The 25788-nt window shown below is 31.3% G+C and overlaps 1 protein-coding gene across 8 annotated transcripts in view; it reads right to left on the bottom strand.

The window, feature by feature from the left end:
* The window catches only part of Ae2 (anion exchange protein Ae2), a 406977-nt gene that overhangs the window by 171992 nt on the left and 209197 nt on the right, over nucleotides 1-25788 (bottom strand). The window lies entirely within an intron of this gene.

Here is a 25788-nt window from a genome sequence, read left to right as displayed (position 1 = left end):
ACTAGCATGGATGGAGTGATATTAAAAAAAACTCTCAATAGAAAAAAAAAAAAAGAGCTGCGAAAAGGAAAACAACTGTTACGTAACGATCACGTAGTAACATACAACGGAAAGCCATTGTTCATAAGAAAATACCCATCTTTACATAAATTTTTATTTACAATTCATAAGATACATAATAACAACTTTTTTAGGTTAAAAAGTAGAAAAAAGGTACTTCTCTTTAATTTTCCTTCATTTTTTTAAGGAATAATTTAGTAAAGAAATGCAACTGTGTTACGTAAAAAAAAAAATGTAGGAGAGTAATATAACACTATCCTCCATTTTTTATCATAATTATTAAGCTTCAAACTCAACGGCAACGATATGAAACAACTAATTTAGATAATACTATGACGAATGGACAATTAATTACCTTTCGTTATCCACATAAAATATAAAGTGTCTTAGTAAAACAATGTTTCTTTAGCGAGTAAGCAATTTACCGATAAATATTACATTTATTTGAATATTGATAGAAATGAAAAAAAAAGAAGTATTTTAAAAGAAAAATTTTAAGAAGTTAATTAGTAATGAAAGCGCAAGATAATGCATAAAAGTCAAGCTTATCACTTGATATTCAAAAGACCCGATGTAGTTTCACCTCAATCAATATATAATAATTAAAAACCCTCAATTAAAACAAATCATAAAATATGGAATGATAACAAAATAATGAATTTAATCAGCGAAAATAATAGACTATCATAAGAATGCCTTAATTTTCTTGTATAAAAAATTCAACCTAATTATTGATTGAAATAATTTCACAAAGCTGAACCTCCTTCTAAAAATAAATCTTACAAAGAAATCGATAATTTACATATATGAGTACATACAAAACATTATAAGGATTTAAATTTTTTAACGGAAGGGTTTGTTTATTTCTTTAAAGGGCTTTTTTATTTACTAAAATTTCACATTGATTATCGATAAATAACATTGGTCAACATGATTTTTGTCCCGAGAGTACCAGTAGGTGTATTTAATGCAGTTTTTTTAATCCTGTGTTTAAATATGTATTCGGAATTTTTCCATTAGCCACAGTTTTTTGTTATTTTAATTTTTTTTAAATATTTTAAAACGTTTTTTCGTTCATTTGTCAATTGTCAAATAAAAGCTTATACAGCATTGTAAATATGATGGAACCAAATGAGCTAACTCAAAGGGTAGCGTTGCTACTGTTGTGCAGGTGCAGAGTGTATAGACATATACAAACGTGATTTAGTGTAGCACATTCATCAAAACGATGCCAGTTGTGAGATAGTAGTAAACTAGTAAACACATCATTGTGAGTGCTTATTGTGTCTTAATTACTGTGTATTACACATTTACAACTTTATTTCTTTTAATTATTCATTAGTTACAAAATGCCTAAGTTTGTTTAAATCATCCTAACAATTTTTGTTATATATATGATGAAGTAACGTCAATTCCCAAAGGCGAAACCTTACTCGATTGGTAAAAAAGTTTTATGAACTTTATTTTGGGTGTAAAGTCGAGGACCAAACAAGGGCCTGGGCTCCATATATCTGTTGTTTATCGTGTTCTATAGGCTTTTCACTGCGTGAAAAAATGGCACACGCCACATGCCATTTTTTATCCCTACGATTTGGAGGGAACCCAAAGATCACTCTTCTGACTGTGTTTCTGCTTAACAAACATTAAAGGGATTACGTCAAAATCAAAACATACAGTGGTGTACCCTAACTTGCAATCTGCAATGAAACCAGTTCCACACTGCGAAGAATTGCCCACGCCAAAGCCTCCAGAACATGTGACATTAGATGAAGAGAGCTCAGAGTCTGATGGAAGTAAGGAAGAAAAAGAAACAGATTCTGATGATACAAATTTTGAACAAAGTAGTTCATCTGAGCCTCATTTACTGATTCAAGAAAATCTTAACGATCTCATACGAGATTTAAAGTTATTCAAAAAACAGTCTGAAATGCTTGCTTCTCGGCTAAAAGAATGGGATCTTCTTCAAAAGAATACAAAGATATGTACTTATCGTAATCGTCATTCTAAAATTAAAGACTATTTTTCTGAAGAAAATGGCTTAGTGTTTTGTAATGACATTTCTTTTCTTATGGAAACACTTTGTAATAAACATAACCCAACAGAATGGCACTTGTTCAGCTATTCCTCTAAAGTTAGGTTAAAAACTGTGCTTTTGTATAATGGCAATAAATTTCCACACCAGTGCCTGTGGCTCTACTAGTATGAAAGAAACATGAAAACTTTACATTGGAAAAGCTTCAATATGCAGTGTATGAATGGAATATTTGTGGGGATTTTGAAGGTAATTGCACTTATTCTTGGTCTGCAGCTTGATTACACAAAGTACTGCTGTTTTTTGTGTGAATGGGATAGTAGGGACAGAAAAGGCTATTTCATTAGAAAAAAAGACCTAAACGCGAATCACTCATTCCTGAATACAAAAATGTGAAACATGACCCATTGTGTAATCCTAAAAACGTGTATCTAACTCCGTTATATATCAAACTAGGATTAATGAAGAATTTCGTCAAGACCATGGACAATACTCCAGGTTTAATGTACTTAAAACAGAAGTTTCCTAAAATTAGTGATGCAAAAATTAAAGAAGCAATATTTGTAGGTCCACAAATATTGTTTATACATAACTATCAAACATAATCATATACTAATGATTATGAAAAGTTTGAGGAATTATTGAATCCACCGGAGAAAGTAGCTTGGCAAGCATTCAAAAATGTTACTCAGAGTTTTTTGGGAAATCGAAAGGCGGAAAATTACCGTGATATTGTCAACGATCTTATAAAAATTTGGGTTGAAATATGATCTTAAAAGTACATCTTCTGCACTCGCACCTAGAATTATTCCTTGAAAATCATGGCGCAGTGAGCAATGAGCACGGGGAAAACTTTCATATTTGAATTCAGGAGAAAAAATACTATCAGAATCACATATTTTTCTTCCTGAGATACAAAAAAAAATTATTTTTTGTTCCCTATTTCAAATGGAGACGATTGAATTATATTACTTTCGAACTGGATACACACGAAAGAATGAGCGACTTAAATTGCAAGGGAAAGCGAAGCGTGTCTAAGACTACAGAAAGTTGCCATCTACAAAAATTAACACAAATTTTTCTTCAAGGTAATTTAAATTTTTCATTGTATTATGTAAAATTAAGTTTTATCCTGCTACAATTAAAGGATTTAATTTGTACTCAACTAAGAAGCAATACTTGAATGCACCGATAACGTAACGAACACCACTCAAAGTTTACGACATCCAATCTACAAGAAAATGTTTGTCCAAAATATTATTGCTTCAATTCTTACCGGGATGATTCACAATAAATCAGGTAGATGAATATAACTGGGAATTTTTAAAACTACGGCAGCCATCAAGCGTTTGATGATTTCAAGTGTCTAGAACTGTTCTTTCACCTGAAGAAATTTTTGTCGAGAAAAGCAGAGAATGATCGATAAGCTATTACGAAGACCTAAAATATGGCGCTCGATTCTGTATATCGAATGATTATGAAGGCGTACACATTTCATTCCTTGGATACCCGTATATCAATTTTGTACTTCGATGTATTTTGAAATTAACTAATCAAACGTTAAGTTACTTTTAGTATGAAAGTAGTTTATTACAAATGTAAAATAAAAATATATAGCTTTAGGAGTTTATTAAAATTAATAGAAAAAGCATCGATTATAGCAAATTAGAGTTTAGTATATCAATGAAATATAAAACAAAGTACATATATATATTTTCAGGGAGATAAGAACTGCAATTTGTTAATTAAAAATTAATTTACAAATTAAAAGTTGAATATTAAAATTACGCAACCGCTTTATCATTAAAAATGTAATTACAGTCAGCCTAAGCATAAAAATCGTACAACATAAATATTTTATAGTTAAAATATTGAACTTACAGCAAAATTAAGAAAAGTTAAACTCTGAAACAATGAATCGGTTAAATACTTTTTTGTAGGTTAAATTACGCTTTACTAAACCAAGTTCTCATTTATAAAGTCCGCGTATATGTCTATAAAAACATTCTGGCATGTTGGTACGCTACATAAATTATGAAATGATCGGATACATTAATTGTTCAATGTAATTAATCAGCAATTAAAAATTATAATCTATAAAATAAATAACAAAGTAAACACTAATAAAAAACAAGCAAAGCAGAAAAAACTATATATAAAATATAAAATTAGCTGATAAACTGAGCTGTGATTTAATCAAATAAAAAAGAAAAATCTAAACATCATCAGAAAAAATTATCTAAAATCTGGCAAATAAACTTTACCGTTGACCAACTGAAACCTGACCAGAAGAAGCACCTTGCTGCCGAGCTGTACTTCACATTAGACCGACAGTATTAAAAATACCAACAAATAGTACGATGTCAACAAATCTGATAGTAGTTCACAATAATAATACTTCAAAGAAAGCGTCGTAAAAAATAAAATAGATCAATTAGACGGGTGTAATTAATGGATAAAAAATAAATAACAGAATACAATTCAAATTAATTTCAACTAAATAACCTATTGATCATTAATTTAAGATAATACAAGAAACAAGTCAATACCAATAATTTATTAATTAAAATTATCTACGTATAGAACAAATAAAATAGTTTTCCTGAATAGAAGGAGCATCCGTCTAGTTTTCCTTTATTCAAAACTCAAGGTTAGAACGCACAACCCAGTCAAGGTCGGCGACATGAATATCAGTGGCCCAGTCACAGGCCATTTGTCAGACCAGAAGACAGTTACATAAAAAGCTCTACACACTATTACTCACAACCCACCGGGTTGGTCTAGTGGTGAACGCGTCTTCCCAAATAAGTTGATTTGGAAGTCGAAAGTTCCAGCGTTTAAGTCCTAGTAAAGCTAGTTATTTTTACACGGATTTGAATACTAGATCGTGGATACCGGTGTTCTTTGGTGGTTGGGTTTCAATTAACCAGACATCTCAGGAATGGTCGAACTGAGAATGTACAAGACTATACACTTCATTTATACACTCATACATATATCATCCTCATTCATCCTCTGAAGAATTATCTAAAACGGTGGTTACCAGAGGCTAAACAGGAAAAAAAAAGAAAGAGACACTATTACTTTACTCACGGACCGCCTGCTCATAAATAAAATTCGTCTGCTCATAAATACATAACGAATACGTTATGCTAACTGCTCTGATTACAATCTTAATGCTTTTCCGTAAATTATCGATGAAGGGTGATCTAGGATGTTTCTTGTGCCCGACTGCAAAATGTAACAAATTTGTCTGGTAGTTATCGATTGTATGGCATTCTGATAATCTTTAATAATATAGTATAGCGTTCTTGATTCGGAGTTATACAGCTGCTTCCTTGTTCGTGCAGCGAGTTATCTGTAATTTGTTACTGTATGGATCGCCAAGCTAGCAAGTGCTAACTCTACATGCTATTCAACTGGTTCTGCTAAGAGAAGATTACAATAGAATTTCATAATTCTTATTTTTATGGTAAAAACACTAAGAATACATGTGTAACTGTGTCTTAAAACTCCAGACAAATAAAAAAAATTAACTTAATAAATTTTTATCTACGAAGCTCGGCTGATAAATTTTGTACACTAGCGTGCTATACGGAGACAAAAGATACTATCGAGTTGGGCGTGGTAGCACGTGACAGTTAAAATCCCCCTCTACAAACCTTCGATAATGCGTTGAAATCCGTTTACCGGTTTGTTTTCAATAGCAGTTAAAATGAAGTCGAGTACGGTCAATATGTCTACACGGTTAAAATAACGCGCAGTGATCGAATTTTTAACAGCAGAAAATGCGAATCCTACGAATATTTTTCATCGTTTAAAAGCGGATTACGGTAATGAAACCGTTGACAAGAATACTGTGAATAGATGGGCGTTGAAATTTTGCGAATGTGAAGCTAGTAAAGTCACAATTGAGGACGCACCTCGCAGCGGACGACTAGTTTCTGTAACTGAGAAGAAACATCGAAAGGAGGTGGAAGATTTGCTTCAAAGTGAACGGCGAATCACCCAGTAACGCATCGCTATTCAGTTAGTCATATCTGAAGAACGAGTAGGGCATATTATCGAGCAATTGGGTTACCGTAAAATCTGTGCACTATGGGTACCGCGCAAACTGACGGACGAATACAAGCAGCGTCGTTAGGAAATAATTTTTACAGCGCTATCGTTCCGAAGGAAACTACTTCCTTTTCAATATTGTGACCGGAGATGAGAGTTGGGTACAGGTGCATCATTACCATCCGGGAAAAAAAAGGCAGAGCACGGAATTCAAACATTACGAATCGCCAAAACCCAAAAAATTTAAAACTCAACCCTCAGCGAAGAAACTTCTTTTGATGGTATTTTGGGACGCCAAACGCCTTTATGTAACTGAGTATCTGGAACATGGGACGACTGTGAACTCCGAACGGTACGTTGAGACGTTAAGACACCTCAGACCACGAACATGTCGCGTTTGAAAGACCACCATGCCCATAATCTTGTAACGTGACAATGCGCAGCCTCACACATCGCACATTACTACAGAGGCTCTCCGCAACCTGAATGATGAGCCTATTCCGCATCCGCCATACTCGCCGGATTTGGCTACGCTGCGACTTACACTTCTTCCCTCGCCACAAGAGGGATCTCCCAAAGGCAATCGTTACGCCACCGACAATGACGTGAAGGAAGCTGTGACCATTTGGATCCGAGAAAGACCGCCAGAATGTTTTGGTTACGGGATCCAAAAACTGGTCACACGTTGAGAAAAGTGTATTAGTGTAAGCAGGGATTATATTTAAAAATAAATAATGCATTTTGTAGCTAAGATATTGTACTTTTATTCATTTGTTATTTCATTCCAATATCTCTTTTTACTCCCATGCTACGCATGAATGTGCAAAATTTATCAGCCGAGCCTCGTATAAGAAATATATCCGGGACGTATTCGCCGAACTTTCCAGGAATTGATTTGTTCAGGATCAGTCCAGGAACGGATTCAAGATACCAAGATGAGCAAAAAAGCTCATATCAACATAGGTTCTACTTTGCTTTGTTTTCCTTCTGGACGCCAATTTTGTGTCTGTTTTTAATTCCTCCACTAAATGTCATGAAAATTAATAACAAATAAATTGTAAATTAACAAAAATTATCACATTGCATTATGATGCGCAAGCGTACTGCCGAGTTAATTATCCACAATAACTCGATTGTTTGTCAACGAATTTTTACAAATGAGGTAAGTTGGTTTACCCGTTCCTGAGATATAATCTTTTTCCTGAAAATCACAAAATTGATCCAGAAGGAAAACAAAGCAAAATAAAACTTATGTCGATATAAACGTTTGTGCTTATTTTGGCGTTTTAAATCAGTCCCTGATGATCGACGAATACGTCCCGGAACATTCAGCATATCATAAAAACGAATACATTAATTCGGCATTTTGAGAATCAATGCGAGTAGTAATTATTACTGAATGATTCTGTAATTTTCCTGTTTTATTAAAACGAAGCAGTATCAATTACTAGATAACACTTCGGTATAAATTTCTTCGATTAGTACTAAAATAAATCCCTTTCGGCCCGTCGAAAGACGGAGGTAGATTTCACCGGTGTTAAGTAGGGAATAACAAAGATTTCCACCTTAAAATTAAGAAAAACTTCAAATTTACTCAATGGTTCCGCGTGAAAAAAAGTTTCACATGTTAAGCATACGACCTTCTTACAATTCCAGCAACATTCTAGTCTTCCCTTGCCGTAAGAGTTGGTAATATCAAAGGTTGTTTCACACAAACGTTTTAGGTAATGTTTAGAGAACCGACGACCACTTTAAACCGATTCGATACTGTGCCTATTAAGGGATGTATGATTTTTTTGTCTTCGAAATCCCATTTTTCCACTCTCTTGGCCAATGGTTGGCGATATCAAAAGACTTTACTTAGATAAGTTTTAGGTCCTTATCCAAAGAATAGTAGGAACTTAATCGATATGTTACTTAATAAGAAACTTATAACGATACTCTGTTTTATCGAAAAAGCCCCCAATCCCACCCCCATAGTCCTATTTTGTCCATTAACGAACTCGACCGAGATTTTGGGTCGTTATATTTTATGTATCAATTTGAAAGTGATTGACGTAAAATTACGGCAGTTATCGTGTCTACAAGTGAAATATATTTAATGTATATATAAACTCTTAAACTGACGGTGGTTTTCGGGTCTGGGTACGTGAAACGCGAAGATATGTCGAAATTTTCCGGAAGTCGAATCATGGTTCTTAAGAAAATCTACCTAAAAGAAAAAATCATAAACAATAATATAACTTTATACCGTAAAAATTGGTTTCGTTTTTTAAGCAAAATAATTTTGTGAAAATTCCTACCAAGTATTAAAAAAAAATATTCACGATAAATTACAAATATTAAAATTTATCAAAATTGGTGAATTGCTTTTTTCGCAACTGGGAAACTGAGGATTATACAAAAAATAATCATTATTATTTATAAAACACTATTTATAAACAAGAGACGAAACATTTATTTCATGGTATAATTCAGGTTGTAACTTTCACTACACAATCAAATTAAAATTTAAGGTGTACTCACAAAAAGCGTAAATAATATTTTGTAAAAATACTGTTATTTAAGATCTGGAAACCATTACGCACGACAAAGTTTTTCAAGCGCAATTACCGCAGTAGGTAGGAAGGGAATGTAATTCTTGAAAGATGATTTGTTGATGGATAGAGTACGAGTTGTAAGCGAAGAGAAGTAAACTCAATCGCTCAGGGCCTTCTTTCTGTATCTTCAGTCTCGCTTTTCACCATATGTATACTATTATATAAAGAGGAAAAGAGTTTTTGTTTGTTCGGAATAAACAAAAAAACTACTCGATCAATCGCAACCAAATTTTTACCCATGTTTCTTAGCATAACTGAGAATGTTTTTAGATATATTTCATCTTGAAGATATATACCTGTATACATATGTAGTAGTGAAGACTTGTTGATTGAAGCACAAACTTTAATGAACTTAGTCTCTATCACTGCATGAGCTTGGTTTTGAACTGAATGATTCGAATCAATCAAATGAATAATATTACAAAAATAATATATTTTGACTTCGTTAAATAAAATAAATTTAAAGAAGTTCTGTTTATTAATAATAGGCTTCCCTTAGGGAGTGCGTGTAAGGCTAGAGTGGTAAGGTGAAACGAACACCTTGTGCAAGGCTAGCCCAATCATCCATCATCAACTGGTAACAAACGGGGTGCCCTTAGGACGCTCTTTTGGTAGGTGCAGTGGGTATGCTCTTATAATACCTCTGAAAAAAATCGTCCGATTTTCAAAATTCAAACGGGGTATTTGTTAGTAGATTGAAGGTTAACTTTTGCATGCATCATGTACACTTTTGATCTAAGAGATCACAGTTATTCGGAAATATATTTCCGAATAAATTAAAAATAAAATTATTAAATAAATATAAATTTTCAAACTTTATATATAATTATATAAATTTTTCTAGCTGGTTAGTTATCGCATAACGCGAGTACCAACCGGCCAATTACTTTCAAATTTGCAGGATACATTTGTGTTATCCCAGGAAAGATTTTAAGCCATCGACCGAGACCCTAGCTCCCTTGAAGGTTAAGATATTAAAATTATCGATTATTTCTTTGCCCCGAGGAGGGTGAAGTTGTGAATTAAACATAATCATTAAGAAAAAAGTTATGAATTTTTCATCGTCAAAGGTGTACTTTAGTTACCACAGTCATTATTATTATTATTAATAATAATAGACGGACCGGCTAGTACAGTATATTATGATCATTCCCTCTATGAAATACTACAACCCGCTTTTATGTGCACGACGACGTCAGAAACGCTATTTCACACTACCGTTGTCTACGTTAGGGTAATTTTGACAAACCGTAATTATGTAATGCTTAGCCTGCAGGCGCATGTATTTAAGACATTTAAAAAGTGATCGTGATTTTAATTTTAAAACAGTGACCGTAAAAATGATCATGTTTCCAGACATAAATACATTAGAAAGTACGATTAAATTAACGAAATCCTGAGAAAAAAATATTTACTGAAAGACTCTAGCTGGAATCCCAGTTTTTATCACTCAATAAATTCATCTTATTTCCAAGGAAAAATCATTTAAAAATAAATATCAGTAAAAAGTAAGTAACAAACCTAAAAAATTTGTCCTTACCATCTACAACATAAAAATAAACTAATTTAAATGACAGAATAACGTAGACCTCCATTAATTTCAGAAGAGATAAAAATTAAATTAAAATCAAGTATTAATATGGAAGATTATTATTAACGAACACGAAACAATTATTATCTAACTTTATTAATAAAAAAAGCGAGACGAAATCATTTCAAAAAAAAACTTTCCTTTCAAGTCATCCATTCAAATATATATTTTTTCATTACTTAAATTTAAATGACTTCAGTTAATCGATTTGAATGCACGGTTCGTAAAGGTAAAACTAAAATTTATTTTATATAGAAAAAAGATTAAAATCTAAACACACGTCAAATAAGATGATACACATAAACACGTACACAAATAATATAAAATTTGGCTAAGTAACAATAAAAGATTTACTTTAGTTCAGCGGTTGAAAGAAAAAGCAATATAATATATTTCTGCAGAACTTGGCAAATTGCATTACTAGATATGAACAGAAGCCAAATAAAAATAATAAAAGAAAAAACGGGAAGAAAATCATCCTTTAAAACTAAACTCGTACAAGCGTGTCTGATATTTATTTACGTAAGTAAAATGTTTGCTTTTATCTTTTGAAGTACATCTGTTGTCAATTACCTTTGCTTCTTTTTAAATATTCATCAATACGTCAAACAAAAATTTAAAATAATATCTGAGATGATTCTTTATTACTAACCTACAAGTTTCATACAAGGTATACTTTTTTTTTTTTTTATTTGCAGATGACCAAAATATTAGATGAATAATGGTAAAGTAATTAATATTTATATAATTTTCTTAAGTTTTTTTTTTGTCTTCAGTCATTTGACTGGTTTGATGCAGCTCTCCAAGATTCCCTATCTAGTGCTAGTCGTTTCATTTCAGTATACCCTCTACATCCTACATCCCTAACAATTTGTTTTACATATTCCAAACGTGGCCTGCCTACACAATTTTTCCCTTCTACCTGTCCTTCCAATATTAAAGCGACTATTCCAGGATGCCTTAGTATGTGGCCTATAAGTCTGTCTCTTCTTTTAACTATATTTTTCCAAATGCTTCTTTCTTCATCTATTTGCCGCAATACCTCTTCATTTGTCACTTTATCCACCCATCTGATTTTTAACATTCTCCTATAGCACCACATTTCAAAAGCTTCTAATCTTTTCTTAAGTGTGTGTTAAAACTTTATATGAAATCTCTCTGTAGAATATCCATTTTATATGACTAGAGATTTACGAAATATTATGATGAATAGTATTTTGCATGGGTGTATATATATATATATATATATATATATATATATATATATATATATATATATATATAATGTTGATTAACGGTCGAAAAAATTAAAAATCTCTCAGGAGTTAATAAAAATTAAAAAGTGTGGCTTGATAATCTTTTTATGTACCGCCTGCGTAGCAACTGTGATTACATTTTAATATCCTTCAACTATTAAAATTAAAAATCGGAAATTTTGTAAAAAGGGTAATTCGAATATTTTTAAATTACCGTTTAAAGATATTTCACAATTGAAAAATTCTTTTTGATGAATATATACAAATCAAAATGCGCAATTTCTTCTTCTCAGGCTGTTTAAAATACGGAAAAATTACCGATATTCCATCAATCCCAATTTTTGCACTACCGAGGTTAATTTTTGTTTTTATTCTTAGAGTATATCTAGACCTAACTGAAATTACGACGGGGAGAGAAACATTTCGAATTACTCGAGTAAAATCTCCTACAGACTGCATATTAATTTATCTTTAACATCCATTTCCCCCGTTTTTTCCCTGACTTTAGACAGAAAAAATTTGATGCTTTTTTAAAACACCGATGGCGTGAATGATACTTTCATGAGTTTCTAGATAGGAAAAAACATTTTTCTCTTAAATCCTAATTTTAATAAAAAAATAGGAGCGATGGATACTTCTCTTATGGAATTTAAGTCGTACAGATAAACACGGATATATACAGGAAATAGTTCTGAGAACTACTTGCTCGTATTCTCTCTTAGACAAAGTATTCATCCCTCGGGATGAATTTCTTTGGCGAAGGACATTAATTTCCTTGGGGAAGAACGAATTAGCTCGGTTGTATTTCCTGAGTGAAATTTTGAAATCTTGAAATCCAATTTCTCTAAGATCACAACGATTTAACGACCCCAGAACTGGCGGCAATTCACGCCTCCTCAGCTCACGGACCGCAATATTAAAATAGTCATGCTGTTAGATTGTTAAGAGATAGGTACCATCTTAATCCATACCGTCGGAACAAAATATTACAAGGATAGAATTAGTTCGTCAAATTAAGAGCGTAGTACATTAAAATTTACATCTTGTGATAAACAGAATCTTTAGTTGCCAAAACCTAAATTAACTAAAGTAACCGAATAAAAGAAACTTAAAATTATATGCCGATCGATGTCAATAATGCATTTAAACTTTTAAGTGGTATCGCCAAAGATATAAATAAATAAACTTTAGACGGTTCTCTAAAACAAATAAACCTTCGAAGTTCTAATTTCACCGAAAAACTGTTTAAATTGTAGCACGATATAATAAAATTCCGAGACAAAAAATTCTCGCTAATAAAAAAAAGAGTTCTGTCACGAAGCCTAATTCTTTTACAAAAGACAAGAAGTCTTACGTCTAATAATGGATTATAACTGACTGATATTTGATAACCACATGTCAGTGAATTCAGCTGTATTTTATACAATAATTTCCATTTAGATCAGTAAATTTATATAAAAATGAGAACAATTCCCGATTTGATTAACGATCTTCAATTTAAACGAATTCCGGGAGAAAAAATGTCGGAAGATTCCTTCTAAGTCCCGAATGACTCAGGAGGAAAAATAAGCGTTAAAGAATAATGAAACTAACAATAATTTGTATTTTTCATAAACTAAAAGTTAGTAGCCTATATATTAATAATTACCGTTATCAAAAAATAGATGCAACGTTAAAAGAAAATTTTTATTTTTGTAATGCTTTTAACATAATTTTTACAAATAATATTCAATATCAAATTAGGATTTTCGTTTGTGGTAGAAAAATTACATTATTCTATATTTTGTTTCCATCGGATGACTGCTTTTCTGGATAGAATCACAACACCCATACTTTAAAAAGCACAATCACTAAAATAATAAAAAAGTTTACAAAGACCGACATTTCTTCCTTCTAAGTAAGAAAATGAAACATTTGACGTCACTTCTAAAATTTACAGCGTTAATATATTTACCAAGAAAAGAGTGCGGATGTGAAGAAATGAAAATGAATTCGATTACCTGGCGTAGAGGAAGTCATTTGATTTCGGAAGAAAAACGGGTAGAGAAGAAACATCTATCGAATAGAGGCGAAAAATGGAGAATTAAAAGGGGAATGAGTGACATAAAGTATAAAGAAATCAGAGCAAAATTAACAAAACATACAAGAATTCATAATCCAGCATTAAATTACAGTACAAATAACCTAATTTGAGTAATTGATGAAGTAACATGTAAAAATTAAACTTAAGTAAGTTTCATACTGAAAATATTGATAAAGAATGATACAAAAATCAAATTAAAGGAAGAAATGAGTTGGATGTGGTATTATCATTTCATTTGGTGTTATTTTGAAGATTTATTTTATATGTAGCACAAGAGTGATTGGAGTTTACCGGCATATGTAACGGTCCAACCGGTCATCCTGTATTATTTAAGCGGTACGTTTTCATCAATATGCAAATAACAGAAATTACGAAATTTTAACTATCAAGGTTCACTTAAAGAGTACAGCAAAGTACTTATCCAAATAAGATGTATCACGAAGTTCACCCGGGACTTTCATAATCTATTCTACTCGTGAAAGTAATGGAAAAAATTCATATAAATATATGTCCTAAAATACTTTGTTAGCGAGTTACGGCTAGTGAAACATTTCGCTACCCCTGTAAAATGAGGTCGTTCTTAAATGTTTAGGACGTTAATTAAGGGGCAAAATTAGTGACTTCCTATGGTATTTTACCTGAAAAATCGAATAAAATAGGTCGCAGAACCATATCCCCAGTAGGTTTTGAGAAATCTAAGGTGACATATAATAAATTGGGGTAAAAAACCCTGTTTTTTTATGTTTGACCACAATAACTTCGTTAAATGGGTAATAAAACATTTGAAGAAAACTTGTAGAACAGTGTTTCTTTACCTGTGTTGTGCTTCCCCCCTAGGGGGGGGGGGCGTAATAACACTAAATGGGGGGTGCGAGCATATCGAAAAAACAATATTAAAAAAATGTATTAATTTACTGAAAGGAAAGCTAAATAAATACGTACATATAATAAATAATAAAATATACATTTACACTGATAAAATACACTTATAGATAGGATTGTATCAGTACTGCACAAAGTATTTAAAAATTAACTTATCAATACTAAATTAAAAACAAGTTTAATAATTATTAGTGACTCCCTTGAGCCTGTCTTGTAAAGCAAAGTTTTACAAAGAAAAGTTTAATATTAGAAACATATATTCTATGTTTAGCTAGCATTTATATTTTGTCTTCAAAGCAGCCACCGCAGAAAATCCGGTTTCAAAAAGGTAGGATGTTGAAAATGGTAATAGAATAAGAGATACTCTTGTTTTCAGTACAGAAAATTCAACATCCATCGCTGCCTAAAATTCAAAGATAGATTTATTACTCAACTGTCTTTTGATTTCGCCTCTTGCCGTGAAGTCTACATAGTTAGTAATGTACTGTTCCTAAATAAAATTCAAATTTTCCTAACTTTTTTTTTATTTAACTTATGTTACACCAATTTGTTCAGAATTCTACAAGTTTTGTTTAAATGTTTTATGTGTTTAGTACCCATTTAACAAAGTTACTGTACGTTAAACATAAAAAAACAGGGGGTTTTATGTATGTGTGTGTGTGTATATGTGTATATATATATATATATATATACACATGTCTGTATATGAAACACGAACCCAAACACAAAACTATTTTTATCAAATAAATAAATCAACTGTTTAGTGTAAATATTGAAATAAAATTAATTGTAAAACGCTTTGGAAATTTTGTTATAAACCACATACCAATGTTTAAATGGATTATAACAAATAAATATAACGATTTTAAGTATTTAACGGAGAGTTAAGATAGAGCATTCGCTAGTTTTTATTACACATAAAAAACTTAACGACTAAGAAAAAACAATAACATTAGCGAGTAAAAAGATAAATATTGCATAAGCATTTAAATATTCAAACAGATTCAAATTTTTTTTCAAAATATTACACTATCAAAGTACAAAATTTTCACGTAATGATTAAATAAATTTATCAATATTTTTCTATTTCAATCGATTAATTACCACCTTTACATTGTTTAGATGAAATATCTTTAACATTTTATTAAATAACGATATGTTGAAAGACAGTTTTATTTAAATTTAATATTAATGGCAGCAAATATGAATACCGAAGATAATAGGTAGGTATAAAATAAAAATCTATGATTAACAGGAAAGGGAGCGAATAAATATCGGCGTAAAAATAGTGGAAGGAGACCCTAAGTGTTATAAAGATAAGATTTAGATAAGATGTACAGATTTAGCACAAGATATACAATAGTTCCAATCCTTGACCTAAAGCTGGAAATTATAAAAAATTGTTTACGGTTTCAAACATATAAATTAAAAAAAAAAATCAATGTCATAGAAATAAATTATTTAATGAATACAACTCATTTAAATAAATTAAAAGCAATGTGTGTGTGTGTGTGTGTGTTTGTGTATGTATATATATATATATATATATATATATATATATATACACACACACATACATCTAGCCAGGGGCTCCGCCTAGTCTCCCGACGCGTTCATTATCCTCATGGTTGAGAGAAATTTTCTCATTTATATGCTCATTCAACCTCCAGGCGGCTGACCTCTTTCCGAAAAAAAAATTACAAAAGACAGAATAGAAGTAACTACAGTTCTGTGATTATTAAATATTTTAGAGGAAAAATGAATTAGTCATTTTATTTTACTTCATTATATTTCTGTTACCACAGTGACAGAAATGTAAGGTTATCCTCATGGAAGGGAGTAAAAAGAATAATTTTTGTTTCTTTAATGAATATCTTTAAATCAAACTTCATCCCCAAGGATGCTGGGGCCTCGATCTATAGCTAAAACCTTTTCCAGGTTAAGGCGAATGTATTCTGAAAATATGAAAACAATCGGTCGGTTGATTCTCGCGTGATGCTCTTGAAAACAAACAAACAGACAAACTTTCGCAATATATATATATATATATATATATATATATATATATATATATATATATGATACATAATATAATATAAAAAAAAATTATCTAATTAAATAATGATACATATATTACTGAGAGATATATATATTTAATTAATTTGTTTATAAGTAGATAAAGTTGACCTAGTTTAAGGGCTGCGGGAGATACATCCACTGCAGTGTATAAATGTGTGCGTTATTCTGGGTTTAACGTATATATTCGTATTTCGTTTCTTCTGGCAAGTTTAATCTGTGTTTTAAATGAATATATTGTTAGAGTGTATTCTAAAAATCTTTTATATATTTTTCAGAAAAATTTGTTGTATGCGGTTTTCGAATCACGACGAATTAACACAAATCGATCACCTCAATTACTATTTATTTTTCTAAAAAAAAAATTAAAACTCAGGCGGTAAAAAGAACAACTGCACCAATTTATGTACATTTACTCAATATCATCTCGAATGAAATCAACGAATGATTTCGAACACAATAAAAAAAACTAAATGTTTTTATTTTATACATTTTCAACAGTACTTTCGTAAATATCTGACAGATGAAATTTATTTTATACGTAACTTAAATTCATAACGTTTACTAATGCGATTTTAAACTTTATTTGTAAGCCACGAAAAAAAGGTGTTGATTATCCACAAAATATTATTATATTATTTAAAAAGCTACAGTCGTCTGACTTTTATAAAACAATAACCAAAATAACAGTTAAAAATTAATTTCATACATTATATCCATCTATGATAACTTTCTTTTGGGTTCTGCTTACTTTTCTTATAGACAAACATAAGTTATTAAATTAATTATCAATAGTGACTCGGATAAATTTTGATGAATTTTATCGTTTAAAACTTATAATTAACGTGAAGTTTTTAGAAAATATTTCTCGACGTAAACGCACAAAAAATGTGACGGTTATTTTTAGTTTTCTGAAAAAATTTAAGTCAATTGAATATTTTTGTAATCGTATCATATTTATAACTGGATTGTGCTAAATATCAAAGAAGTGACAGATTTAGAGATATTACAAGAATCACTCTATTGAGGGAATACTGTGTGAACTATCATAAAACTTAAGAGGAAATAGCCTTGATATTTGAGAAAAAACGAAAAACAGAAGACGGTCGATCGAGTTAGATACTGATGGAACGGACATCTATAAACGAGAATAGAAATAGGAGGACATAGTTAAAGGGATAGCAGGAAGAGATTACAATGAAAGGATTACCGAGACGGATGATGAAGATATCGGAGATGAAATGCAAGGATGTGCAGAAGAGATCGGGGAAATCCGGATTCGAATTAAGATCGGACAACGAAATGACTATAGTACTCCCCTTAAGAAAAGAGAAACATATTTTATTTTAAAAATAAAAGAAGTTTGTTTTTGTGAATACTGATACGCGATTGTAAATATTGGTAATGTAACTTTTTATGTGAATTACGTATAAGACTCGGCAGATAAATTTTGCACACTAGCGTGCTACACGGAGATAAAAGGTACTATCGAGTTGGGCGTGGCAGCATATGATAACTAAAATCCCCTCTACAAACCTGCAATAATGCGTAGAAACCCGTTTACCGGTTTGTTTTCAGTAGCAGTTGAAATGGAGTCGAGTACGACCAATATGTCAACACGGTTAACACATTGGGCAATGATCGATTTTTTAACAGCAGAAATTGTGAATTCTACGCATATTCTTTAATAGTTTAAAAGCGGTTTACGGTAGTGAAAATCTTGAAAGGAGTACTGCTAATAGGTGGGCGTTGAAATTTAGCGAATGTGAAGCTGGTAGAGCGACAATTGAGCACGCAGCACGCACCTCGCAGCGGACGACTAGTTTCTGTAACTGAGAAGAAACGTCGAAAGAAGGTGGACTATTTGCTTCAAAGTGACTGGCCAATCACCCAGAAACGCATCGTTATTCAGTTAGGCACGCCTAAAGAACGAGTAGATCATATTATCGAGCATTAGGTTACCGTAAAATCTGTGCACGATGGGTACCGTGCAAACTCTCTGATTGCTCTCCTCAATCTGAAGTTTGAGCCTATTCCAGATCCGCCATACTCGCCGGATTTGACTACGTGCGACTTCCATTTCTTCCCTCACCTCAAGAGGGATCTTTCAAAGGTAATCATTATACCACCGACGATGAAGTGAAGGAAGCTGTAGCAACTTGGATCTAAGAAAGACGGCCAGAAGTTTACAGTGATGGGATGCAAAAACTTGTCACACGTTGGGTAAAGTGTATTAGTGTAAACGGAGATCATATTGAAAAAAAATACTGTATTTTGTAGCTAAGGTACTTTTATACATTTTTTATTTCATTCCAATATCTCTTCATTCCCATGTTATGCATGTATATGCAAAATTTATAAGCCGAGCCTCGTATAATAAAGTGTATATTATTAGAATTGCAGGTTAGAAATGAAAAAAATCATAAATTTTACGCCATTACTAATGGACAGTGTATGAGTATATCATTAGAAAAAATATTAACTTAGATAAGCATGTTAATACTGCTTTAAGCAAAAAATTAACACAACGCAACTGGATACACACTATTTTCTTATTTATTATAATTTTTTTTTTTTTTAGTTTGAAAAAATATTATTTATTTATTTAATTTCAAACATATAATGAGTTAGCGTATACTCTGTGAATATTATTATTAGAACTATTTTATTTCATACCATATGCTTAGTAATTAATTCTATTTTTATGTTAGTATGTTTGCTTGCTTGTACGAATTGTTATAAAAAGTTTAGTAAATCTGGGGATTGTATGCTAAATCGGTTTGATATATTAGTTGTAGCGGGTGTTAAAAAAACAACACGAAACGGCTGTCTAGATGTAAAACAACAATAAGTTCTGAAGCAAGATTATAATAAAATAAAAATATTTTACTGATTATAAACTTGTAACACCTTTCATCGGTACTAATCTAGGGGTTATACCCGTATTTTTGCACATGAGTGTGAAGCTTAATAATAAAGATAACAAACAACTACGGATAGTTTTATACTAATCATGATCAATTTTTCTCTATACGTACGTAATTCCATTTCATACCTGAAAATTGTCTAAAAAATAAACTAATAAAATTAATCTTTTGATTACATTTTACCTTGCGTTACAAATTTTTTCTTCTTAATCTTTTTGCCTAACTAGGTTCCTCACTCTCACACCCAAATTTATTTATTTTTAGACTAGTAATTTTCAAGTAATCGACCATTTTTGAACTAAGATGTTTCAGCCTTGAAAAATTAAAAAAAAAATTGACATGTTCGTTTTTTTTATAAAGTAAGAAAAATAAAAACAATTATACCAGGGTAAGTCAATTATTATCCGCAATGTAGTTATAAATTTTATTGCAATACAAATAGGAAACTTTCATGGACATCACTTTTCAACATAGTCCCCTTGCATTTCAACGCACTTGGTCCATCGTTGCACAAGCTTCCTGAAGCCCTCATAAAAGAAGGTTTTCGGTTGAGCTGCGAGCCTGGAATGCACCGCTTCTTTCACTGTTTCTTCCAAGGTAAATCGACGGCCCCTTAATGCCTCTTTGAGTGGACCAAACAAGCGGTAATCAGAAGGGGCAAGATGAGGATTATATGGAGGATGAGCCAGTACTTCAAAGTTGAGTTTCCGGAGCGTTTCAGCAGTGGGAACAGCAGTATGTGGACGGGCATTGTCGTACAACACAACACCTTTCGACAGCGGTCCTCGGCGTTTGCTTCGAATTGCAGGCTTCAGCGCTTGGCAGTAAGCATCTCACTGTAACGCGCAGTGTTTATTGTCGGGCCCCTTTCCTCATAATGTTGCAGTACTGGGCCTTGTGAGTCCCAAAAAACCGTAAGCATCAGTTTTCCTGCGGACGGTTATTTTGCAAGGCGAATTTGGATGTTTCCATTCCATACTCTGCCGTTTACTCCCGGCTCATAATGATGGATCGACGTTTCGTCACCAGTGATGATTCTGTCTAAGAAGATGTCCCGTTCGTTACCATAGCGATCCAAATGTTTTTGGCAGATGTCCGAGCGCGTTTGTTTATGCAACTGTGTGAGTTGTCTTGGGACCCATCTTGCACAGACTTTATGAAACCCAAGTCTGTTGTGGATAATTTCGTAGGCAGAACCGTGACTAATTTGCAGACGTGCCACTTCATCATAGTTACTCGTCTGTCTAAGAAAACCATATCACGTGCACGCTCAATGTTTTCCTTATTTGTGGAGGTAAACAGTCGTTCGGCTCCTTCGTCGTGCGTAACACTTGTGCGACCATTTTTGAATTTTTCAATCCATTCGTAGACACTCCGTTGCGGCAACATACTATTCCCGTACTGCACCGAAAGTCTTCGATGAATTTCGGCCCCTGATGCACCTTCCGACCACAAAAAACGGATCACTGAACGTTGCTCTTCTTTGGTGCAAACAGAAAGCGGAGCAGCCGTGGTTAACGGCAGGGCAGCGATAATGGAACTAACCTAGCAGCATCAAACCTGCACAGACATAACAACAATTAAACCACGCATGCGTCATCTACGCAATACGACAGTACTACCAACATAAAAAAAATATAACTAAATTGCGGATAATAATTGACTTTCCCTCGTAATTTAGCATTAATACATTATTCCTTTCTTTCGAGATTACATTATTTTCTTTTGTTTTGGATTATCACAAAATAAAATCTACAACAAACATATACAATAGAAAATCTATGAAAAAATTTAAACGTTATTCCAACAAACGTGGAATAATAAAACAGGAAATTTTATTAAAAGCGGGCCTCCGTGGCGGAATCGTAGCGTCTCGGCCTTTCATCCGAAGATCCCGGGTTCGAATCCCGGTCAGGCATGGCATTTTCACACGCTACAAAAAATTGTCATTCATCTCATCCTCTGAAGTAATACCTAACGGTGGTCTGGGAGGTTAAAAAAAATATATATATTAAAATTTAATAAAATTCTTTTAAATGAAAAAGAAGTTAAATCAATAAGTACACATTGACTATTATTACTAACTTATTTACCTTCATTTTGAACTTAATTTGTTTTTTTAAACCGACTTATAAAACAACAAATCGCCTAATGAGAAGCATAAATTATGCAGGTCTCATCCCATAAATGAAAAATTACTCTGCACAAATTCAAGCATGTATGTATAATAAAAACGTATTAATTAAAAGTTTTATATTTTTACTCGACTACACCAGGAGGTAAGAATGCATTTAAATAGTAACGTGTATTTGGGCCACTGTAATTTTAAAAGAGATGAATGATTTCATGAAATAAATGTCAACCTAAAAATAAACCTGGCACACGGGGCACGCCATTTTTTCCAAATCAAAAATGAAAAATCTAATGTGAACAATACATGACTACTTATACTCCTATTAAATTACATTAGAATTTTTTTTTCTAACTTCATTTAAACTTATTTCATTTGAAAGTGAGATACGATCCTCCAATTCTTTATAAAGTATATATATATATATATATATATATATATATATATATATATATTAAACAGATCCTGATCAATTTTCCTCTACACGTATGCAATTCCATTTTATACCTGAAACTTGTCTAAAAAATAAACTAATAAAATTAATCTTTTGATTACATTTTACCTTGAGTTACAAATTTTTTCTTCTTAGTCTTTTTGCCTAACTAGGTTCCTCACTCTCACACCCAAATTTATTTATTTTTAGACCAGTAATTTTCAACTAATCGACCAAGTAACTAGTTATGTGGTGTAAGTGAAAAAGTGGCGGATCCGTAACCATGCACACATCGGTTCGAATCCGACTTCATATACATTTTTTAAACTTTTTTTAATTTAAATATATTGATTTATTAATAATTATTAACCTCTGTAAAATTTTTGAATTAAAATAAAAAGTACATAAAATTTTATTTCCCTAATAACTTCTGATTTTTTCATAGTCATTATTGAAAATTATAATTTATATATTTTTTTTTTTACAATCAGATGTTAACAATTAATATTAAATTTAAAAAAAAAGTTAAAAAAAATATATATATGAAGTCGTATTCTAACCGATGCGCCTTACCCTTGCATCATCCAAATACTTCATTAATTAAAATTTCATTTGGCTATAACTCTGGAATCAATGGGAAAAGTACTATTTACGATATATAGTTGAAAATCTCTCAATGAGGGCTTATTACTGCAGTTAAGAAAAAGTCGAAAATCCAAATAATTTGGATTTTGGGCTTTTTTGAACACCTTCGTTCCAGTCGATTGCAATCAAAAGGGGAAATCCTAAATCCAAAATTTCAACCGAAATTTTTCGAAATTTAAAACCGAAATTTTTCGCGATTACGATACATCCTTTACTTCGTATAAGGAAATAAAAACTGTTCTGAAGTGATCAATTGTCTTGCCGAATAAAATTTACCGAAAAGAATAATAAAAGTTATATCACAAAAATACTATATCTATTTAATATTGCTACAACTTATTTAAGTGTTATTAATTTTGGAAAAATAAAGACTTTCGAAAAATGTTGTTCATTACCGATAATAAAATTAAAAAATTAAACATATTACCATTACGTAAAACCTTAGCTGCGCAAAAATATTATAATAAATCATTCAATTCACTACAGATGGCAGCAGCATCTCTCAATAATTCTCCTAAAAATCCAACCACCTCGTTTAACATTTCTTTTTTTTAATTTATTTAAATAAATATAAAGATTTTCCATCACATCAATCTCAGCATTTCTGCAGTTATTACAATAAGCATTATATTTATACATATATAATAAATATTACAATTCTTTTCTAGCATTCCAAATTTATGATAAATCATTTTAGTCCAAATTTCTTTATTTCTGAGGGTAAGCAGACGCATACACTCTCAAACAATAAAATTAAAAGGAATTCGACCAATTATCAAACTTATCTTTATTTTTTTTCGAAATGATATCTAATAAAGTCCTTTGCTTTTTCCATTATTTAAATTTTTTATTTACGGAGATACTTGCATATAATAATAATAAGACTGAACAATTTTAAGTAATCTTAGGGGTCATTTAAAAATATTATATGAAAAAGTTAATTTAATGAAAGATTAACATAAATTACACGTTTAAAAAAATTCAAAACCGGTATTGAAAAAAGGAAAAGAAAACGAACGGACTTTAAATTAAACATCGTATGAATATTGATTTTACAACATAAAAGAACAATTTATATTAAAGGCTTTATCAATAACCTCTAAGAGACAACGGATACAACCTACTTCGTTGAGTACCTCATGAAACGAAAGTAACGATCAGTTTTAAGCGGTAGTAACTACTGAACTCTACATGACAAAGCTAAATACTTTGTGAAAATACTTAAAAAATTAAAAGTAACTACTTAAGGGATAGCTTAATTAAGTTTAGAAATTATAACGACTACACGGTTACAAAGATAAACTATCTAAAAAAATCGAGGAAATCGGGTAATTTTTCCTTTATCAACTATTTTATTCCCATGTTAGATAAAAATAAATTTTTTATGCATTTCCATCAGCACATGATTGTAAAATTAGTGTCTCCATCTTTCACTATAAAAAGAATAACTTCTGTAATAAAAGAAAAAAGCTAAAAACAGTAGTAATATTAAAATAAAAAAATTAAAAATTTTGATACATAATTTCATGTTCAAGAGGAATTATATTAAAATTTTATTTTTCTTCAGAATTAGCTACACGTACGAGTATATTATTCCAGTATATAAGTTATTTCTGAATGACAAATAAAGACTACCACTATAAACGGAGTAAAAAACCAATTTATTTAATTACAATATCATCGTGTTGTCTATTGAATAAACTGTCAAAAAATACTTTACTGTCGGCACAAATATTTAACTTTTTTTATTATTTTACAGCAGCACTCTTTTCTTAACATTTACTATTATTCTCTTTCTTTCCTTCTACTTCTCTAAGTTTAATACACAAGTCATTTGCGGAACATTTCTCCTTAGATGTGCTCCATGTAATTAGCCTTCCTTTTTTAATAACTTCTCAGATCGCTTGCCACTCGACACATTTTTTTAATAGGTTTACACCTTTATTTTAATGTCGGCTGTCTATCTCTTTTCCCTTCCATAATCTCCACAAACCAAGGTTTTTCCGCTATTTCTCCTAAGTTTTTTTAATTTTAATAAAAAAAAGAAGAGAAAAATTTCCGTATGTAGTATTTACTCAAGTCTAATCTAATTAAAAATTAATTAAAAAAAACATTAATAATATTCATAATCTTAACGATGAAATTTCAGGATGTGGAACGCAATCTATTTACAGTACAATCTTGTAAACTTTAAAGATTTTCTATAGTCCAAAATAAAATTTACACCCTAAATAACATTCTTTCCTCGACTGTATGAAATGATTTCGGCACGATACATTTGTTTTCCAGAACGGTAACGTTCTGGAAACCTTCACCCGGTGAAGATCCTGAGTTCAAATCCTTATTAGGATTGGAATTTTTTTACAGGATACAAAATTAATACCGAATGGAAATAAATAAATAAATAAATTTTTCGTTTTATTCTTCATCTGATGCAAATTTCTTATGACGGTTTAAAATATAAATCAACTTAAGCACAAAGGACATCATTAATAGTTAACTTTCACTGCGATTAATGGTTTTTACTTCATAGCCGACCCCAGTTTTAAACGAATCGTATCACTTATACAGCAAAACACCAACTAAATTTCGGTTGGCTTACCGTGCTGATATATAAATAACATATCGGCCCAGCTGAAGAAGGTGATGAAAAAACACTTTACTCCCCGTTTTTTTAAGACCCCGGTATGAAATGTTTGTTATTTTTTAAAATGGCAATCGTTTTCAAGTAAAGCAGTATTTTACGTTAAGTTGTTACCGCCCTTAATATAAAAACACAACATTTTATTTTCGTTATAAATATACAGGAGTCTACCCAAAAACTTCACAAATTCGGTTCTAAATATTACGAGTTTATCTTTCAAAGTTCTCAAAACTTAAAACATTTAAATCGTACCGCTTTCCTTTTTGTTTAAATATTTCTGGAAATCTTAATTTGAAATGATAATCGACTGCTCCACTCGGTAGTGAAATTACGATCATTACTTTAAGTAGAATATGCAGAATATTAAAC

The sequence above is a fragment of the Lycorma delicatula genome, chromosome 8 (genome assembly GCF_047948215.1).
Source record: "Lycorma delicatula isolate Av1 chromosome 8, ASM4794821v1, whole genome shotgun sequence".
NCBI lineage: Eukaryota > Metazoa > Arthropoda > Insecta > Hemiptera > Fulgoridae > Lycorma > Lycorma delicatula.
This window is presented reverse-complemented; position numbering and strand designations above follow the sequence as displayed.